We start from the raw sequence: 22,280 nt of genomic DNA, 5'->3' as shown, positions 1-22,280 counted from the left end.
GGGGTTTTCTATGCTAATTTTTGGAGTTTCAAAATCATTTTCCACACTAAATGGAGGCCTAAAGAGATCAAACCCATCTAAGAACACTCCCAGACACATAAAATACAACTGTGTAAAATTTCTTCCAAATCCGCCCAGCCGTTTCGGCATCCATAAGACACGAACACACAGACAAACTCGATTTTATAGAGATTAAGATAAGTGTTTTGGGACTGAGAAAGGCGTGTGCCTGGGCGGGTGCACATTCGAGCAAAGTGCAGCCACCTGTTGAGATGTTCGAGGAAGTTTTGATCTGTGTGTATTTTTTCTTCATTATGGAGGGTTCCAGCGATAGGTTGGAGCTGCTACATGCGCAACCGTTTGTAACTTTGCCGTTGCAATGGCGGGTAGTCATCGGCAAGCATTGTTTACATCATATTCGTGTTGCACTTTTATGCCATGAGGTGACGTCTTCATTTAGCATCTATGGGATGTGTTTTAAGTCCAATTGAATGTATAGTGCTTAGTTGCCGCCATGTTTTGTGGCTCAATTGACCGCGTGTGTGTATGACGTGTTCCGGGTTGTGCGCGCATCCACAACCGTCCCCACCTTAGTGTTTATTGCACTGTGCAATTCATTTGTGTGTTGTTGATTATTGTGCAGTCAATTTGCATTGTTTTACATTGGCACTAGTATGCTGTTAACCTTAACCCCTAAACCAGGAGTCAAGAACCTGTCTGGCGAGCCATATATGATGAGCGCATAAGGCTCTCTGCCAACCCGTCATCTTAAATGTGGAACCCACCAGCTCGCTTGACATGAAGCTACAAGGCGCTGGTGGCGCATTCGAACATTAATCTTGGACACTTCAAGGACTGCCGACCTGACTGTTGTCCAGAAGGTAAATGGTAAATGGTGTTATACTTGTATAGCGCTTTTCTACCTCTCAAGTCATCATTGACACCCTCAACCAAGAGGCTAAGACACAGAAAGAAATTTCTAAGCGAATAGGCTGTTCCCAGAATGCTGTATCAAAGCACCTCAGTGGGAAGGAAAAAGTGTGGCAGGAAATGCTGCGCAACCAGAAGAGGTGACCGCACCCTGAGAAAGATTGTGGAGAAGGGCCGATTCCAGACCTTGGGGGACCTACAGAAACAGTGGACCGAGTCTGGAGTAGAAAAATCCAGAGCCATCGTGCACAGGCGTGTGCTGGAAATGGGCTGCAGGTGCCGCATTCCCCAGGTCAAGCAACTTTTGAACCTGAAACAGCGGCAGAAGCGCCTGACCTGGGCTACAGAGAAGCAACACTGGACTGTTGCTTAGTGGTCCAAAGTGCTTTTTTCAGATGAAAGCAAATTTTGAATGCCATTCAAGTACGCACAGCCAGTGCTGGTCTGGGGTGCCATGTCAGCTGCTGGTGTTGGTCTACTGTGTTGTATCAAGGGCAGGGTCAATGCAGCTAGCTATCAGGAGATTTTGGAGCACTTCATGCTTCCATCTGCTGAAAAGCTTTATGGAGATGAAGATTTCATTTTTCAGCACTACTTGGCACCTGCTCACAGTGTCAAAACCACTAGTAAATGTTTTACTGACCATGTCATTACTGTGCTCAATTGGCCTTCCAACTCTCCTGACCTAAACCCCATAGAGAATCTGTGGGATATTGTGAAGAGGAAGTTGAGAGAGTCCAGACCCAACACTGTGGATGAAGCTTAAGGCCGCTATCAAAGCATCCTGGGCCTCCATAACACCTCAGCAGTGCCACAGGCTGACTGCCTCCATGCCACGCCGCATCGAAGCAGTCATTTCTGCAAAAGGATTCCCGACGAAGTACTGAGTGCATAGATGATATAATTAATTGAAGACTTTTTTTGTATGAAAAAACACTTTTTGTATTGGTTGGATGAAATATGCTAATTTTTTGAGATAGGGATTTTTGATTTTTCTTGACTTTCTGCCAAAATCATCAATATTAAAACAATAAAAGGCATGAGCTACTTCAGTTGTGTGTAATGAATCTAAAAAATATGAAAGTCTAATGTTTATCAGTACATTACAGAAAATAATGAACTTTATCACAATATTCTATTTTTTTAGAAGGACTAGTGCACTGTGTGTTTATATAGTATATACTGTACATACATATAGACACACACTGTATGGCTCTTGTGGAATAACATTTTAATATATGTTGGGTTTTGGCTCTTTGTCTAAAAGGTTCCTGACCCCTACCCAAAACCCTAACCCAAAATTCAGAATTTTTGACATTTAGCTTTATCTTCAAGTTAGTGGGATTGAATTAGTCGGTGGAGTTGATTTTAACCAATTCAATACAGTTTGTCAGTTATTTGTTAGTTTCAGGGATCGGGAGGGGCCAAGGTAGTGCGAGTCAATGGTGGTTGAAATCAACTCAATCAACTAATTAAAACTCTGCTAACTTGAAGATTAAGCCTTACGTGAAGAATTCTGATCTTTTTCAAAAAAACGTATTTATTATTTTCATTTCATTTCTCCTTTAAATTCATTTATCGGAAAGTCAATTACATGCAATGACATATTTCTGTTGTCATTCTTATGTTGAGAGGGCAAAGGGAGAAACATTGGTAAAAGTAACCTAAAGATTACTTTTGAAGTAACCTAGTTACTTTGCTAATAAAGTAATCAGTAAAGTAACTAGATTACCTTTTTGATGCATAATCAGTAATCAGTAATTAAATTACTTTTTCAAGTAATCTATGACAACACTGCCCTTGACACACCAATCTGCCTGCCCACTCGATTGACTAAACCTGTATTAGCAAACAAAAAAAGTAGGACTGTCAAACGATTAACATTTTTAATCAAGTTAATCACAGCTTAAAAATTAATTAATATTAATTAATCGCAATTCAAACCATCTATAAAATATGCCATATTTTTCTTTAAATTATTGTTGGAATGGAAAGATAAGACACAAGACGGATATATACATTAAACATACTGTACATAAGTACTGTATTTGTTTATTATAACAATGAATCAACAAGATGGCATTAACATTAACATTCTGTTAAAGCGATCCATGGATAGAAAGACTTGTAGTTCTTAAACGATAAATGTTAGTACAAGTTATAGAAATTTTATATTACCAGCCCTCTTAATGATTTCGTTTTAATAAAATTTGTAACATCTTCAATCAAAAAATAAACTAGTAGCTCGCCATTGTTGATGTCAATAATTACACAATGCTTATGGTGCTGAAACCCATAAAATCAGTCGCACCCAAGCGCCAGCAGAGGGCGATATAACACCAAAAAAACACAAGTAACAAGTGGACTTGACACTGTGCTGTCATTTTAATCCGTTTGAGCGGGGCATGTGCGTTGTTTGCGTCAAATGTTTTAACGTGATTAATTTAAAAAATTAACTGTCGCCCGTTAACGTGATAATTTTGATAGTCCCATAAAAAAAAAAAAAAAGCCAACAGGGAATGAACAATTCCTCTTTTCCTTTCTCTCCCTCAAATTTCCTTGGAGAAATACCTCTAAGCTCAGATAATAGATTAAAATAATGTCGTTCCACCAAGTAAGAAAGGAGAGGCGAGGAGTTCGCCATCACCAATCTCTCTGGCTGTGACTGCATCTAAATAACCTGCAGAAAGGGATAAACAGTTGCATCCATCATGGAACGGCCATGCAAGACAATGATTGATGTCTCTGCTCTCCATTTTGCCTCTCCCTCCACGGTCAGGGTTAGGAGGTGACACGTGCACTCAGGAGAAATGCCTGGCATAAAACTAGGAAGAAAACCTCATTGTGAAGAAGGGATTTGGGACACATGGTTTCTTTGACTTCATAGGATTATCCATCTCAATTGATCCTGTTTGTAAGGAAAAATTGTGTGTTTTTTTCTTTTATTTGGTTCGTGAAGTCACCCGTGGAAGGAGTTTGCATGCTTCCGGATAAATCGAGGTATCTGTCTTCTATTTTTGTGCCTACGTGCCATATCGCCAATGTTGCCTGGACCCACTGTGTAGCTTGCTGGCCTCAGAGGTGCCAGCCTAATGAATATTGTGTGTGTGCCAGGCACTGCGAGTGTTCTCTCCCCACGCCTGCCCCGCTAAGATTGATCCCTCATTCCCTCCCATTTCTTTCTCTCAAAATCCTATGTGCCTCTGCCTTTATCAGAGTGTGAAGAGGTGAAGCTCTCTTGTTCCAACAGATGGCTTGGGCTGCAAATGAGAAACTCTTACCAAAGTAAGCATTACAAGAGATAAAAAGCAAAAACTTTTTGACAACATGGCAGAACAGTTACGGTGAAGAACAAAAAAAAGCCAGTAGCGAAAACAATGATGAGGGACGTTAGAAGAAAAAAAATCTAGCAAAATTGAATTGTAAATTGAGGGAAACTCACTCCTCCTTCTTTCCCTCCCTCTTGTATTTATCCCGTATGAGACCACGCCTCTCTCCTTTCACTTGTCAGTGCGTCTATAATAGTGAGCTATCTGCACCGGGGCTGCGCGGGGGGTGGGAAGTGATCCTCACTCTGCCAACGGAGGCGACTGGATCCGAACAGACCGGAAAGGACTAGATGCTACGGACTTGCCGGAGCAGGTGTGTTCTGTTATTTGCTTACATGTGTGACTCAATACAAAGAGGAACATGTGTATGAGCCTTTAGGTGGTCGCTTGTTCCTCTGCGGGACTTGTCTAGTGTGTAGATGGAACAGTGCTGGAGCTTTGCCCTAGTTTACACTTGAATACTCTCATCTGTTCTCCTCGTCTCTGAGATTTGTGCATGTAGCAAGACCGGACTCCATGTATTTAGCTGCTCACATTATCAAAGCCTTCTGCGGTTAGGAATTCAAGGACAAAAGTTTATACTTTGGACACTATTAGTGCTTTTAAAACTATAGTTTTCTACATTGTCATGCTGAATTGATCAGTGTTGCGTTAAGTATCCGTCGGGGTAAAAAGTCATCTGTTTCAGTGATTAGGTATTGACTCTTTGTTTCCGCGGGTGCTGTTTTTAAATAAGGTACATTCATTGTGTCAGACTCTGTCTAGTCAGTCAAATATAATACTTGCAGTCGCTGGGTTAGCGCTGGTCTAAATTTAGAGATACAACTTAAAGCATGAAAAACTATGGAATTCTCTTGTAACACTTTTAGACTTTGCCTCCATCCATTCAAGCCATTACGACAGTATCTGCTGCCTCTCCAAACGAGCCAGCCTCATATTCTTGGCAAAAGAGTGTTCTCGCTATCAATGTTTTGTCAATATTTTTATGGGTCAATCGCGTGTGTCAACACTTACCACTAAACTGTAGTGGTTACGATAGTAGAGAAGGCTGCGAGAAGTGACCTCGAGGTTGAAATATTCATGTTGAAGCTGGCTCAATGGTCCATGCTGTGAGCAGCGATATGGGTGGATGGATGAACAAATGCGAGGATGAAGGGATGGAAGGAAATAAAGAAGCTCCGGGAGATACATGTTCTTAAAGCATTCATTATTTATCGCAACGCACTCTGCCATGGAATCGCTAACCCCCACATCAACTGGCCTCTTTTCTCACTGAGATGCCCGTGGACTCAAGTAGGAAGATGCTCCAGCTAAGTCTACCTGTCGACAGGTCCCCAAGGCAACACACACAAAACGCCCGTGCACACCCACAGATGTGCAAGTCATTTTCTACATACTCACTATTAGGGGTGTGACAAAATATCGAAATGGTGATATATTGTGATATTTTGTATCCCAAAACGTTATCGATATGCTCCTGTCAAGAATCGAGATATCGTTTTAAAAAGGTGTCAATGTCTAAAGAAAATAAATAAAAATGAACTAACAAGTTGCTACCAAAATCTTGCATCATAATAGTGTCTCAGTTACCTCTAAGGCTGCCATTGACGGTGCTCGACGCCCAATCCATTTAGACTGGGAACGTTCGTTCATTCAAAACCATAGCATTCAGTCATTCGGTTAAAATTTCTGGGCATTTACAGGTCATTTTCTGTTGAGTTTGAGTCACTGCCTATTCATTTGGGTGATTCCCAGGTCACGTCCTGTTCTGTAACTCAAAAATAAACAGGAAGTGGCCCATAAATTACCCCCAAATAAACAGGAAGTAACTGAAAATCAACAAGTAAATGACCTTAAAGTGCATGTGACACGAAAAAGCATGTTTATTTCATAATACACACGGTATTTTATGCTCCTGAATGATATGGACCGCTTGGATGTGTGTAGAAGCGATCGCTATATTTATTTAGTTTTTTGAATCTCGCGCCATGAAAATGAGTGACTTCCGGCTTCGGTCTTGCATTGAGGAGGAGGGCGCTGTGACGTGTACGGGTGAAGGCGTCCTCTTCACTAAACAGCCGTACTGTTGTGTATGAGGACTAAGGATTCAGCTGATTTTGCGGATTAATACGTTTATTTTTCGCATCACGCCAGCCAAACGGCTGCAGAAAAATCTTGCTTTATGAGGAGAGGCGCGTTCGCCTTTTTGGAGTTTCAAAAGGTTCCCATTCACCGTGGATATTGGCCAAAACAAGCCCTACTACTACTGTGGGACCATTGGACTTACGAGGAAGTGAGTAAACATCTTGTTTTGTCTTATGTCAAATACGAATACAGCGATTACAAAGTAAACACTACAAACTTTCTTTAAATAAAGGACTACTTACGTTTGCTCATTGATAGGCATATAAAAAGCTCTCCTCATGCACATTAGCTGCACGTTAGCTGCACAACAACTGCAGCCGCCCTCCTCCGGGGAACGAGCTGTAAATAGCTCTCCGCCGGGCGGTTTGCCGATCCGCAAACACAATCGACAACCCAGTTGTCATGTCAAATAATCCGGGCTAGTTATGTGTGATTTTCCGCTTCGAAGACTTTGAAACATCACTCGATTCGGGTTAGCATGTCGGCTAGCTGTCACGCCTCTTGGTTTGTTTACATTCTCCGAAGCCGGGGAAGGGAAATAACATATGTCCGATTCGGGAGGTGCGAGAGTAAAGGTGAAGTCGACAGTTTTGACCATTATGGAGTAATTTTGCCATGTCCTGAATAAGTGCATTTTTATTATTTCATATTCCATTTAGCACAAGACTGTTATTTGTCATGACCATGCCATTTATTTAGCAATTGGGGAAAATATTTGGATAAAAAGAATATCCTGTAAAAATATTTAAGTAAAGAGACAGAAACAATGACATTTTGCAGCTCTCTTCGTCGCGTTTTCCTCGTTGTGAATAGTTCCCCCTTGACGGGCTGACTGGTCCTTCTCAAGCCATTTATTTAGCTATTGGGGAAAAATAATTGGGTAAAAAGAATATCCTGTAAAAATATTAGAATAGAGAGACTGAAACAATGACATTTTGCGGCTCTCTTCGTCGTGTTTTCCTCGTTCTGAATAATTCCCCCTCAATGGGCTGAATAGTAAAACCGATGAGCCCAGTCGCCCGCTGACGTCATCCACCTGTTGGGGACGCTAGAGCCCTATAATGGTAGGCGTGGCTAACTGGCAGATTAAAAGACTAATTTCTCGTCATCTGCGCTTTGCTAAATTGTTGTATAGAGTCGAATCATCTCAAAATATGATTCTAATTCACATAATAATGCTATTTAAGACTTTTTTTCTCCTGTCATATGCTCTTTAAATGGCCCAGAATTACCTCATTGCCTGGCATTGGCTGCCACTGACGGCTATAGACGTTCAATCCGTTTGAAGTGGGAGGGATGGCAGCGAATGAACGAATGTTCATTCGCTGCCACCGTCCCAGTTCAAATGGATTGGACGTCTACTAGTGATAAACTCATTCCAATTCACAGCCAAAGCTTATTTTTCTGTTTATTAGTTGTTTGTAGAGTATCCTACAATGATTTCCTGACCAATGTATCGATAATCGTTTTATCGCCATGTCGTCAGATCATCGTTATCGTGAGCTTTGTATCGCAAATCGTATCGTATCGTGAGGTACCAAGAGGTTCCCACTCCTACTCACTATGTTAATGGGGAAGTGAGCACAAATTTTTTTCAGTTATGTGGTTAAATATTAGTATTTTTCACCTTCGGTCATCTTATTCTGAGGCAAATTAAAATCATTCACAATCTAGGAGCGGCGACCTTGAGACCTGTTGATGTTGTTGTCTGCCGCCGTGCTGTGAATGCCTAAGTGACCGTGTGGGATTTGTAAGGCTCTTGACGTGCTGTTTTGTAAAGTGGCTGGAAAATGTGCAGAAGAGGTGGCGATGCAGCCAAGGCACACACATGAATATGTATTGCATGCTAATTCTGCGGCTGTTGACGCAAGCTGTTGATGAAGCAGAGGACATCGTCCTGATGGCGTTCGATTGATAAACGCATTGTGGACGCTCAGGTCCGCATCTCTTGCCACAGGGTGACAGGTGGCGGATATCAGTGACAGCCGTCAAGGTGACACCACACAATTGCCTCTGTGGGGATCATATATATGACTAGAGATCACTGACTTCTTCCCATTTTATTGTCGCCACAACCTAAAGGGAATGATTGGCATATTCTGCATATCCGCTATTGTCAATTAACCTTCTCCATTAGCAACATGTTTAAACTTTTATAGAGTACTCGTTTAATAATATGAAAAAAAAAAAAACATCTCTCAAGTGTTATTGGAGGCCATAACCAGAGTATACTTCTGTTTTTTTAATTTTCTTTTAATTACCATTTTATTCATTTATAAAACAGTGGTACCTCGACATATGATCGCTTCGACACACGATCTTTTTCGACATCCTACATAAAATTTGACTGGCCATTTGTTTCTAGATCCGCTCTAGATCCGACGACATGCTCAAAATACGACAATTTATGACAGCACCGCAGTTTCTTTGTTTTCCCGCAAGACGGACGCACGGCAGATTTTCATGCGAGAGAAAAAAAACAGGGATTCCAAGAATGTTAGTGCAGGTGGTAAAAAAAAAAAGAAAAGAAAAAGGTGACCCTTACCAGTGAAATGAAGATGGAAATGATAGAAAAATATGAGTGTTGTGTGCGCGTCCGTGAACTGGCTCTACAATACGGCCGTAGAATGTTGTCTACTAGAGGTGGGACTCTTTGGGCACCTAACGATTCAATTACGATTACGATTCAGAAGCTCCGATTCGATTCTAAAACGATTATTGATGCACCACAACCCCCCCCCTTTATTTTTTGTACACTAGTTCCAAATTTGTTCAAAAATCCTCTCAGGCTAAACAAACTACTATTTCAGTATCAAGTTAACCGTTAAAAACAGTAAATAAAATACTCAAGTCCCCATTCTGTATCGGCAGCTTTAAACTACATTCAATTAATTTAAAGTTGTGAATCATCCGTCAAAGTTGTTAAAATTGCTCCCGTTATTCCATAATTTCCCTTCTGTCTACTTTCGATGTGAAGGTTTTAAAACTGTTTCATCATTTAAAGATAGATTCAAGTCAAGATTTTGCTGATTTTTTTTTTTTTTTTTTTTTAAGATATAAAGTAATTACAACAGAGCCTTCTAAAGAAGTCTACTGCTTTAAGATGGCGCCTGATTACTAGCGCGGGAAAGTCTGTCATTTCGCATCTAGTTCTTGGTATATGATCTAACACGGCCGTCGTCTGTCATTTCACATCTAGTTCTAGATATATGTGATATCTACCATAGCCGTCTGTTGCCGTATGTTTGTGGGCAACTAGCAACTGGGCGCTGTTTTTTTATCTAGCGGCATGAGTTGAACGTGATATGTACTCTCGGTCCGTTCCTCATTGCGTCCTGAAGACAGCGCTGACTGTGTTTTATTTCCGCTTTACCTGGTATAATTCAATAATCGGAAATTAGATGTTTGTGAATGGTTCTCGAATCTTCCATGGCCGAATCGTGAATAATCTAAGAATGGGAAATTTCGCACGCCTCTATAGTCTATGATCTCGACGGTCCTCCTCCGACCTCCCTTCGCCAGTCTTTATAAGTTAAGGTGACAATTATTATTGTGTTAACATCGCCAAAGAAATCGAAACTGTGCAACACGACACGTCTACTTGCCGCCGCAGCTGACGCCAAGTTCGCCAACAAAAGATGAAAAGTGAAAGTAAAAACTCTAATGCACCTCTTACTCAGCCACGCAAAACACATCCGTAACATTAGAACCCGATTCGTTACATTATTACAGGTATTATGATTATTTTTATTACTATTATTTTATTTTTATTCCGATTTTTATTTAGAATTTATTTGTTTTGCTCTGTGTAATTGCTATTTGCAATGTACCAGCAGTATTTATGAAGAATTTAGTGTAGGTTTTCGGGCTGTGAAACGAATTAATGAAATGATAATTTATTCCTATGGGAGAATCCTGCTAGACATACGACCATTTCGACTTACAAACAAGGTCCTGGAACAAATTAGCTTCGTATGGAGAAGTACCACTGTATTAGTATTGTGTGTAATCTGTATAAAATAATGTTTAAAAATTAAGTTTTGACTAATAATATAATGACACCTGGCCATATATGTGTACATCACATGTTGGTTCATACATACCAGGTCTTCATGGAGTTAAGTTTCTATTTATTTATTTTCAAATCAAACATCGTCACTTGCCCTTTAAACGGATCCACGGATAGAAAGACTTGTAGTTCTTAACAATAAACGTTATTATGAGTTAAAATAATTTGATATTCAAACTCCTCTTGATGTTTTCGTTGTTATACAATTTGTAAAATTAGTTTAACGAGTAAGTCGCCATTGTTGTTGACGTCGCAGGGAGGTGACGTCACATGGTTACGCTGCCGGGCTTCCAGAGTATGACTCTAGTGACAGAAACAGGTAATCTGTTCAACCCTTTCAATTTGAACCCAAGAGGAACATTAATGAGCAGGACAGCCCTGTCGATATTTCACAAAACAAGCAGCAAAAGCAAAATGAACAGGAAAAACTGGATGAGAGAGACGAGAGGAGGGAAAAGTGTCATTGCATCTAATTGACTTTCCTAGATAAACGTCATCGCTACGAGCATCCATTGGCGCATAAAACATGGCGTAGGTCAAAACATTTACTAAATATTATAGATTTTTAAATTAATGGCAATACTTTATGTGTTTCTAATAACATATTTTAGTAAAAGAGAACAATTGTGGCTTATAGAGCTTGTAACTCTTTAAGTCCAAGGTTCCCTTTAAAGAGTTATACAGTTTGCATATGTTGCGCAGTCTGGCCAAAAAATATCATCCGATCACAATTCACAATTTTTTTTTCAAACTTGGTTTTTATGTTGTCGATTTTTAACTGGTAGTTTTTATACATTGGTGTCTGTACGTTAGCATTTAGTTAGCGGGCACTTGTATTATAGTGCACAATATGGGTAATTTTCTTTTTGTGTTTAGCTTTATAGTTACACCTGCAGTGTAATAAACCATTTGAAAACCAGCAACATTGGGCTGTTTTTGAGGGACCATTCAAAATCTGCAGAAACCAGTCAGTTTGCATCTTCATATGCACATAGTCGAGTTCATCTGTGACTCAACTGACCACTAAGATTGCAGAGTGGTGCAATATTAATGTAATTTGAGCAAGATTTTTTATTTATTTATTTATTTTTTATGTAGGGAAAAAAACCATAAACGATGCAAAAGACGTATTTTTTTCCCCCACCCATTATTGATAGAACTTATCGACGGAGCAGATGTAGGTGGTCCACCCACTGAAATACACTTCTTACATAACTGCAAAGACAAAAGTGTATAACAGTATAGACATGAACATCTTCATAACAACCACGCTAGTTGCCAAATGTACTTTTCAGCCTTCAAATTCTGCAAATACATTTGAAATAATGATTCTAAGTACACTTTAAACCCATTACAGCCTTTCTTTGTACTGTCATGATAATGGTAAAAGTGCAACTATTCTGACACTCACAAAATAGCATGTACTTTAGAAATTACACCTATTTTGCTGTCTGCTTTGTGAATGCAAAATGTCTACCACATCAGGCACTTCAGATGGCATATCCCGTATTGCCTCAACATAATGACACTGTCAAGTAGGGGTGTGACAAAATATCGAAATGGTGATATATCGTGATACTTTGTATCCCAAAAGGTTATCGATATGCTCCTGCCAAGAATCGAAATGTCGTTTTAAAAAGGTGTCAATGTCTGAAAAAAATAAAAAGGAAACAAGAAGTTGTTACCAAAATCTTCTACCATAATACCCAGATAGCAGACCGACGTTGAACAAACGTTGATTTTTTCATCAAAATCATCAGTATGGTTGACATCAAAATTTTCGACGTCAAGTGACGTTGAAACAACGTTGTTCTATAGCATGTCAGGCGATGGTTGGGTTAACATTGTTTTATAGTTGATGAACTAATGTTGGCAAATCGTTGATTTATGATTCAACAGGAAAAATGATTGAATAGTCAATGAATTATGGATGAGCAGGCGTTTTGGTCGAAAACATAACATTGACTCTCTAAGGCTGCATTCACGATGCTCGACTCCCAATCCATGTTGACTGGGAACGTTTGTTCATTCGAAACCAGAGCATTCACAGTCATTCTGTCAAATTTTCAGGGCATTTACAGGCTACTTGCTGTTCATTTTAGGGCATTTACAGGTCATTTTCTGTTGAGTTTGAGTCACTGCCTATTCATTTGGGTGATTCCCAGGTTTCTTCCTCAAAATAAAATGGAAGAGACCCGTAAAATACCCCAAAATCAACAGGAAGTAACTGAAAATCAACAGGTAAATGACCTTAAATGGCCCAAAATTACCTCCTTGCCTGGCATTGGCTGCCACTGATGGCCATAGACGTTCAATCCTTTTGGAGTGGGAGGGATTGCAGCGAATGAACTAGGGCTGTCCCAAACGACTAATTTTCTCCCGATTAGTCAGCCGACTATTTTTACGATTAGTCGACTAATCTAATAATTAAAAAAAAAAAAATTATTTTGTTTTTGTTTACTAATTTAGCAATGAAATTTTTGTTGACGCTTATCAATTCACAAAAAACATATTGGAACACTTAAATTATTTATTAAAGTAAAAATAAACACATAAATAATAATAAATCAATTAGTTCAAATGCTGATAGAATTTACTAGTGTAGCATCCCTGATTGAAAAGGTGGTCTCTTAAACTGATGGTTTACAACTTTTATTCCATCCTTGATGTAATCACACTGTAAGAGCTATGGTGCACACAAATAAAACAACACAATTAGAAATTAACAAAAACTTTTCACCTTTTTCCTTTTAAACCTTATTTATATATCAATGAATTGCCTTTACCTTAATTTATTACCTTATGATTGACAATCTTTCCCTTGAGTGCAATCACTGTATATACTGTATATATTTATGACCTTTTAACCTTATATAATTTTCTATACCATAAAATAAACCATAACATGAAATAAACCTTTCAGTTAGCATTAAGGACAATACTAACAGCACTTATAGACCCTACTCACCTACGTCACAAAATGGGCGTGTCGCTGTTTCCGGCCGCCATATTGTACCTCTTTTTCAGACTTATTCTCATTGTTTTCAATTAGTCGAGCAAGTTATAGAGCAATTCATGGAAGCCCCGGTGTTATCTGACGCTGTAAACTCATTGGATCCGTTGCATAAAAGGCGTTACGTGGAAAAGCTTCAGTTTATCCATTCGCCAGATCCGTATTTGATGCCTAAATCGATGTTTTTCGACCCGCTGGCTTCGCCTGACATCTGATATCCTGATATTTACAACTATCTTGTCCACACAAAATCAGCCTATTCTCACAAAAGTTTGAAAAACTTTAAGAGCTTGGAGGCTTATAAATGCTACGTTGCTGGTTGGGTGAAACAGGTCCTCGTACACGAAAATTCGGCAGGAATCTTGTGCTCGGAAGGTGAGTTACGAAATTTTCAATTCAAAATCTTTTGTTCTTGCTAACATCCACTGTCAAGTCTAATGTATTTCATGTCATTTGTCAATTGAGCTAGGGCTTTTAATGTTTATATGGTTTAGCGATAGCACTCTGACTACATACATACGTGTATGTTGTCGGCGATTAGCCTAGCAATGATCTTAATTGTGGTTGTCAGCCCAAAACCCTCTAAATATATATTAAATGCATCTTACCAGATATAAAATGACTACTACATAATCTGCGGTAGTCGTTTGGAGCCCAGTTTTCTCGTCGAATTGCAGCAGTCAATGTCGGTCTCCTCTTCGGGTCTCTCGGAATACGGTAAAAATTCAAGTCTCTCCGTCTATCTTCTCTGTTTTTGCAACTGACCGCCACACACGACTTTACCGTTTTGATTATTAATGTTAACGAGCAGAAAAACACGCCATAATAGGAGGAATTTACGAAGCGCTAATGCATTAACATGACTAGTATCCGGACATCATGGCGCGGGGGCGTGGCTGTGACGTCACGTGAGTAGGGTCTATAGGCCCATTGTCAATGAAACATTATTATTCAGTAAGGCGACAGCACCCTCTGGTGTACAAAAAAAAAAAAAAATTACAAACGGTGACGGCGCTTGAGGTGTTTATTCACGGCCGACGTGCAGCCAAGCTTGGCATTGAACAGACAGGACAGAAGAGTGTACCCTCCGTTGTTTCTTTGAAATAAGTCAATGTTTTGTACACTCTGGTGCGCTTTTGGCTTTGTGCTGCTTTCCCCGCTTGCATACAGAGCATCCGACATTCTGAACTTTCCACGCATGTATTTTTTTTAACCCTTCATTAACCGTCGACGGGATGTTGTGCTCGTCGACGGATTTACGTCATCGATGACGTCGACTATGTCGACTAGTCGGGACAGCTCTAGAATGAACGAATTTTTCCGTTTATTAGTTATTTGTACAATATCCTAGAATGATGTCCTGACCAATGTTTCGATAATCGCTGTATCGCTATATCGTCAGATCATCGTTATCGTGAGCTTTGTATCGCAAATCGTATCGTATTGTGCGGTACCAAGAGGTTCCCACTCCTACTCTCAAGTGAAGAACAGATGATAAAATGTAAGAGGGACTCAAAGATTATATTTAATATACGGTGTCAATGTCAGACTGCAAAACAATGATAATGATGATCATGTAAAAAAAAAATCTCATAATTTTACTTAGTTCCTTAGAAATAGGTTCATTCTGTATGATGCGTGGCCACAATATATGGCGAAAAACACTCAGGTGACTTGAAGTTCCGCTCTGAGACCCCCAATATGGCCAAATTTCAAAATTGTCCGATATGCATGTGTGATACATCATTGGAAAGCTTAAAATCTCAATTTTCTGGGGGAAGAATATTTTTGAACAGGAGGGCATTTTTTTCTTCTCTTTTCTTATGTTTTTTAACGCTAGAAAACCCAGCAGAGGCCGACTTGGCCTTTCCCTTGACAAACACTCCTAATATTCCCTAGCAATGGCCGATTTGGCCTTTCCTCCTTGACTCGTGTGATAGTTTGTGTCAGTTCAAGTCAAGCTACATTTATTTAATTGCATTTATGACACTTTTTACACATTTTTTAATTCACTTCTCCTATACTCCACCCACACATTACAACAGAAAGAATGGCCCAAATGTGTACATTGTTTTGAAGAATTAAAAAAAAAGCATTTTAGAATTGCAATTTGAGGAATTGTGTCTTTCGTTTAGAAGGACTGAATCAGGGGCATGGAATATGGATTGTGGTCATTGTGTCTTGAAGTTAATGTATGTCTAGTGGTTGCATTTCCATATGAACGGCTGTTGTCTGTCCGACAACGACGGGCCAATTCAAAAGCACTTGGGTCATTTTTGCCACCTCTGGGTTTTCCGGGGGAGAGGCCATATCAGCCATTGTTTGGGACGAGTAGGAGTACCAGAATTCTCTGGGACTTCTAGTGTTAAATAGCAAAACCCTATCCGGAGGTGAGCGCACGCGAGAGCAGAATTACAGACGCCATGACTTCAACGAATTATTATCACATTTTTTTGATCTAAAAACTCTAAAACATAAATTTAGGATGTATCATTGAGTGTCAAGACACAGCTGTGAATAGCCACAGCAGGATTTTTTGGGGAATTTTATGGGTGAAGCATGGCAATATAACAAGGGTCGCGATGCAGAAATCGCAGACATCAAGGAGTGGTCGAGATGTTCTTTTTCATATATTTACCCTTTTAACCTTATTTTTCTTTGTTTGGATCGATTATTTATCATCTAACATATCGGGGAAAATGCGAAAGTAACAAAAAAAAAAAATACAATTAAGCGATAGTTATGAGGCAGATATCTGTGACTTTTTTACAGACACCAATTTTTTCATTCTGAGGTAATTTGTTTAAAAGTTTAAAATATGCGAGTGAATAATTTCTTTAAGTCTTTTTTTTTTTTTTTTTTTTTTTTTTTTTTTTTTTTAACGAAATATTGGACACCGAATAATGATTCTAAGCTAAAAATGACAGACATTTTGAATAAATTTTTCTGGCTGGGTTGAAACAAAAGCGGTTGCGCGACGTCTGTAAACGGGGGTTTCCAGGGTAAAAGGGACAAATTATTAATAGTTCCGGAGCTTCATGGGCCATGAATCTGCTATGGCAGCATATAGACGTATTGTTCTATGAAACACAACAGTTCTTTTGGATTAAAATACAGCAGTTTATAGAAATGTCTCGATCGGGTCCGATCACGTCATTTTCAAAGTATCGGAATCGGCAAAAAAATATCGGATATGCCTTTTTTTAACATATATATATTTTATAATTAAATCGTTATCTAATTGTATTTAACGTTTCAAACATAATATGTTACTACATTCATCCAGAGTCTTTAGATTAGGCTTAAGGTAGGATTATCAAATTTATCCTGATAGCGACAATAATTAACTTTTGTTAAAATGTATCACGTTAAAATATTTAACACAATTAATGCATGCGCTGCAGGATCCCCACTCTAGCTTTGTCGCACTCGATCTGTAATGGCACTGTTTTACCCATATAGAGAGATTAAAGACAGTGTATAATAAGAAGGGTGAATTTCGGCAGCCTTTGGAACCGACTTTTAATTGGTTAATGCCTTACAAAGCTTCTCTCTATGAATAGAAATATCATTGGAAGTAATGTGGATAAGCAAGGTAGCAATTGATCTTTATTTTAACACCTTAAGTTGGGCACCAACGCAGAGAAGATTTATCAAATGGTAGCACTACGCACAGTCATGGATGCACTTCCCATCATGCATTTGGGCAGAACTTAAATGCCTGAATTATCATTTACTGAAAGCTCATAAAAATCCACTAGATGGCAATATTTAGTCACAATATACAAAGTCACATCTGAATTACAAATCTTTCTATCCGTGGATCCCTCTTACAGAAAGAATGTTAATAATGTAAATGCCATCTTGAGGATTTATTGTCATAATAAACAAATACAGTACTTACGTACTTTATGTTGAATGTATATATTCGTCCGAGTTTTATTCTTTTTTTTTTTAAGCATTGCCAAAATGTATATGATCGGGAAAAATGATCGGGAATGATTGGAATTGAATCGGGAGCAAAAAAAAAGCAATCGGATCGGAAAATATCGGGATCAGCAGATACTCAAACTAAAACGATCGGAATCGGATCGGGAGCAAAAAAACAGGATCGGAACAACCCTAGCAGTTTATTTTATAGAGGGGTTGCCAGACCAGAAACTGCTTTTTCAGTCTTGTCTGTGTTTTCCGCCATATACAAAAACATGCATTGGAGGCTGATAAGCACGCCTTTTGCACATTTATTTTTCCTCCAACTGTGACTGCTGGAGTGGGAATCGCGTTTTTTGGCAAACATTTAATGTGCAGTGAGCGTTCCAATGTGATCTACAGTTAACTGGCCATGCACTGAAGTGGCATCAGTGTGTAAATCTCACTGCCATGGCTCTAATGATAGTGTAGCAAAGGGACTCTTTTGATGACACTCCCATTCCAACAGTAGCAAATTCGGTATCGTTTGCATCTGTGCCTGTGTGCGCATATTAAAATTCCAGTGTGGGTGGGCCATGTGTTAGAACAATCAAATTCCAGTAATTTCCCTGTATGTGGCTGAGCTGCAGTGGTGCAGGTGCTACACGGGCTGCTGCATTAAGACCCCTGCTAGCCGTAGAAAAGAGCCTTACTGCTCTTTCAACCTCATGAGACTCACCATCATTAAATAGCAAAGATGATACTAAAACCTTGTAATATTACCACTTTTTATATTGGGGCCTGGCTCCAATCAAATTTTAGATCTCTGGGTCATCTGCGACCTTTATCTGCAGTTTTGTCGCAGTTGTGAATAACTTATGATGCTATTAACTCGCTAAGGGCAGTGAGTGGGAGATTGGAGCCCTCCACACGCTGCGATCCTGTTGGATAAGGCAAATCTCATTTCCATAATCGTAATTACTACCATAATTATTTTTATCTGCTTCAGCCAAAGATTGAGTGTTGATTTGAAGTGTTTTATCTTTCTTTTTAATCTTCTCGTCTCTACCATCTAATGAGTGTGTGTCCTCCAGTATTTGCAACTGGCTCCTCAGGTACGTGCTCATTCATTGAAGGCACTTTGACAACAGATGGCTGAGATGCATGCATAATGTCAAAAAGATTTTGTGAGATTTTATAAAAGCGGATAATATACTCGCAAATTCACATGGTTGAAAACATACAGTGAAACAATGAGTTCTAAAAGCAGCTGACATTTTGTGTGGCTGTGTGATGAGTTTGCTTCATTTTGTTGTTGGTTTGTTTGACATCAACTCTACTAGTCAGCGTGTTTCGTTGGGTGTGTTTACATGGAAAATTTCTTTGAATCCGATCAGCAATCGGATTAAAATTATGATCATGGACACTAAAAATATTGATCCGATTAGTTCTTGAGTGTTCACATAAGCGGATTTTAAGGGGGGGGACAGGCCCTCCTGGTGGCCGAAAAGTCTCATTGCATCTAATTGACTTTCATATATACAATCGTGAAGTGGAACAACATTTATTGGATAATTTAAACTTTTTTAACAAATAAAAAACTGAAAAGTGCGGCGTGCAGTATTATTCGGCCCCTTTACTTTCAGTGCAGCAAACTCACTCCAGAAGTTCAGTGAGGATCTCTGAATGATCCAATGTTGTCCTAAATGACCGATGATGATAAATAGAATCCACCTGTGTGTAATCAAGTCTCTGTATAAATGCACCTGCTCTGTGATAGTCTCAGGGTTCTGTTTAAAGTGCAGAGAGCATTATGAAAACCAAGGAACACACCAGGCAGGTCCGAGATACTGTTGTGGAGAAGTTTAAAGCCGGATTTGGATACAAAAAGATTTCCCAAGCTTTAAACATCTCAAGGAGCACTGTGCAAGCCATCATATTGAAATGGAAGGAGCATCAGACCACTGCAAATCTACCAAGACCCGGCCGTCCTTCCAAACTTTCTTCTCAAACAAGGAGAAAACTGAACACAGATGCAGCCAAGAGGCCCATGATCACTCTGGATGAACTGCAGAGATCTACAGCTGAGGTGGGAGAGTCTGTCCATAGGACAACAATCAGTCGTACACTGCACAAATCTGGCCTTTATGGAAGAGTGGCAAGAAGAAAGCCATTTCTCAAAGATATCCATAAAAAGTCTCGTTTAAAGTTTGCCACAAGCCACCTGGGAGACACACCAAACATGTGGAAGAAGGTGCTCTGGTCAGATGAAACCAAAATTGAACTTTTTGGCCGCAATGCAAAACGATATGTTTGGCGTAAAAGCAACACAGCTCATCACCCTGAACACACCATCCCCACTGTCAAACATGGTGGTGGCAGCATCATGGTTTGGGCCTGCTTTTCTTCAGCAGGGACAGGGAAGATGGTTAAAATTGACGGGAAACTGGATGCAGCCAAATACAGGAACATTCTGGAAGAAAACCTGTTGGTATCTGCACAAGACCTGAGACTGGGACGGAGATTTATCTTCCAACAGGACAATGATCCAAAACATAAAGCCAAATCTACAATGGAATGGTTCAAAAATAAACGTATCCAGGTGTTAGAATGGCCAAGTCAAAGTCCAGACCTGAATCCAATCGAGAATCTGTGGAAAGAGCTGAAGACTGCTGTTCACAAACACTCTCCATCCAACCTCATTGAGCTCGAGCTGTTTTGCAAGGAAGAATGGGCAAGAATGTCAGTCTCTCGATGTGCAAAACTGATAGAAACATACCCCAAGCGACTTGCAGCTGTAATTGGAGCAAAAGGCGGCGCTACAAAGTATTAACGCAAGGGGGCCGAATCATATTGCACGCCCCACTTTTCAGTTTTTTATTGGTTAAAAAAGTTTAAATTATCCAATAAATTTTGTTCCACTTCACGATTGTGTCCCACTTGTTGTTGATTCTTGACAAAAAATAAAAATTTTATATCTTTATGTTTGAAGCCTGAAATGTGGCGAAAGGTTGCAAGGTTCAAGGGGGCCGAATACTTTTGCAAGGCACTGTATGTGTGTATATATATATCTATATATATATATGTGTGTGTGTAAAGCAATAAAACTGCAACAAAAATGAATGAAATGAACAAAAAACATTATTATAATGGGTCAAAATTATTTTTCGAGGACCTTAGACAGTGATTTGTTTTGCATATAATTAAATATATATATTAGAGAAAAAAATATTTTTAAAAATGATTTTTTTTCCTTTGAATTTTTTTTTTATTTGAATTTTTTTTTTTTTTTTTTTTTTAAATTGAAGCAACTTTTTGGGGGTTTGAATAATTTAGACACAAATGTCCTAATCATAATATGGGCCAAACACAAAAAGGATTGCTTAAGTCAAAGAAAACTTTTTCAATAAAAAATTCAAATGTGTTCAAATGTAAATTTTTCAATCTCAAATATTTTTTCGCATTCAAAAACTTTTTTCTATGATTAAAATTTTTCTTTTTTTGATTGAAGTGATTTTTCTTTTTGAAAATCTATATTTTTTTGAAGCAACTTATTTTTTGATTGAATAATAATAAAGAGAAAAATGTCCTAGCCAAAATGTGGCCCAAACACAAATCAACATTACTTCAATCAAAAATTTGCTTCAATCCCCCCAAAAAACTTGACTTCAATCAAAAAAATAAATAGAATTAATCAAAGAAAAATAGCTTTCACATGCATTTTTTTTTTTTTTTTTTTTAGTTTTTTGAGTTTCAATTTTATTTATGCATTCAAACACATTTCTTTATTGAAGCGCCTTTTTTTGGGTTGAAAATATGTTTTGATTGAAGCAACTTTTTTTTTTTTTTTTTTAATTGAAGCAACATTTTTTTGATTGAATAATAAAGACCCAAATTTTTGACTGGGGCAACTACTTGAGGGGAATTCTAAATCAGGCTGCTTGGGCAATAGTTTTCGCCAAGATCGTCATCCATTGAGTTTGGTTCGCCCGGTGTTGTGCCGAAAAATAGCCGCCCCGCGTGAAGTGTCCCCCCTGACGGGAACGCTTAATTATAACGCTTTATTGAGCGTTAATTTTATTTATTTGTCCATTTATTTTATTATTGAGCGCCCACACGTCACTCGAACAGCTTTTTCTTACCAATCGATGGACATGGAAACGATTTTCTTGTACCGTGAATATGTCTTATTTTACTCTGCTTGAATTGATAAATGTCATACCTGTGTGATTCTTATTGGGATATGGTCGTGAAAACTATTAGACTAATACATTTCTGTTCAAAGATGGTTATGTGGCCCAGTCCACTATTTTTTTACTAAAATACAGTACTAGCATTTTGTGTAATTTATTTATTTAAAACTGATTTTACAGTCTTAAATCCATTACTGTAAAGCATCCATGAAAACATTTGATGTTTTCACCTCAATAAAGCGTTATAAATAAGCGTTCCCGTCAGGGGGGACACTTCATGCGGGTCGGCTATTTTTCGGCACAACACCGGGCGAACCAACTCAATGGATGACGATCTTGGCGAAAACTATTGCCCAAGCAGCTTGATTTCCCTTAAGAATGTTTGGAAACAAAAAACGCTCATTAATAGTCAACTTATTATTTTAAATATTCTTGTAAGTTAATTTTATTGCTGACACTGCGTTTTGGGGTCATCAACATATTGTGCCCCCCCCCACCCCTAAAGTCAAACTCCGCCTATGCCTGCTCATGCATTAGAACAGTTGGAACAAATTATTTTGACGTGTGCAGGTTGATAATACTAAATTTTAAAGAACATTTGTTGTCAATTTACACGTTTTTTTTTTTTAACACCAGAATTATAACCTAGAGTAAACATTATTTTCGAACCAAGTGTTTGCTAAAATGTTCAG

At 38.8% G+C, this 22,280-nt stretch overlaps 1 protein-coding gene across 4 annotated transcripts in view; it reads left to right on the top strand.

Annotated features, from left to right (window-relative positions):
- The first annotated feature begins 4,453 nt into the window (after positions 1–4,453).
- Positions 4,454–22,280, top strand: part of sulf2a (sulfatase 2a) — a 129,037-nt gene continuing 111,210 nt past the window's right edge. For all 4 annotated transcript variants that reach the window (XM_057845634.1, XM_057845631.1, XM_057845632.1 and 1 more), the window contains exon 1: positions 4,454–4,572. The gene's annotated coding sequence lies outside the window, so the exon portion shown is untranslated. The remainder of the gene's footprint in view (positions 4,573–22,280) is intronic.

The sequence above is a fragment of the Corythoichthys intestinalis genome, chromosome 9, assembly GCF_030265065.1.
Source record: "Corythoichthys intestinalis isolate RoL2023-P3 chromosome 9, ASM3026506v1, whole genome shotgun sequence".
NCBI lineage: Eukaryota > Metazoa > Chordata > Actinopteri > Syngnathiformes > Syngnathidae > Corythoichthys > Corythoichthys intestinalis.
The sequence above is the reverse complement of the archived record's forward strand: the minus strand, read 5'-3'. Positions and strand labels throughout refer to the sequence as shown.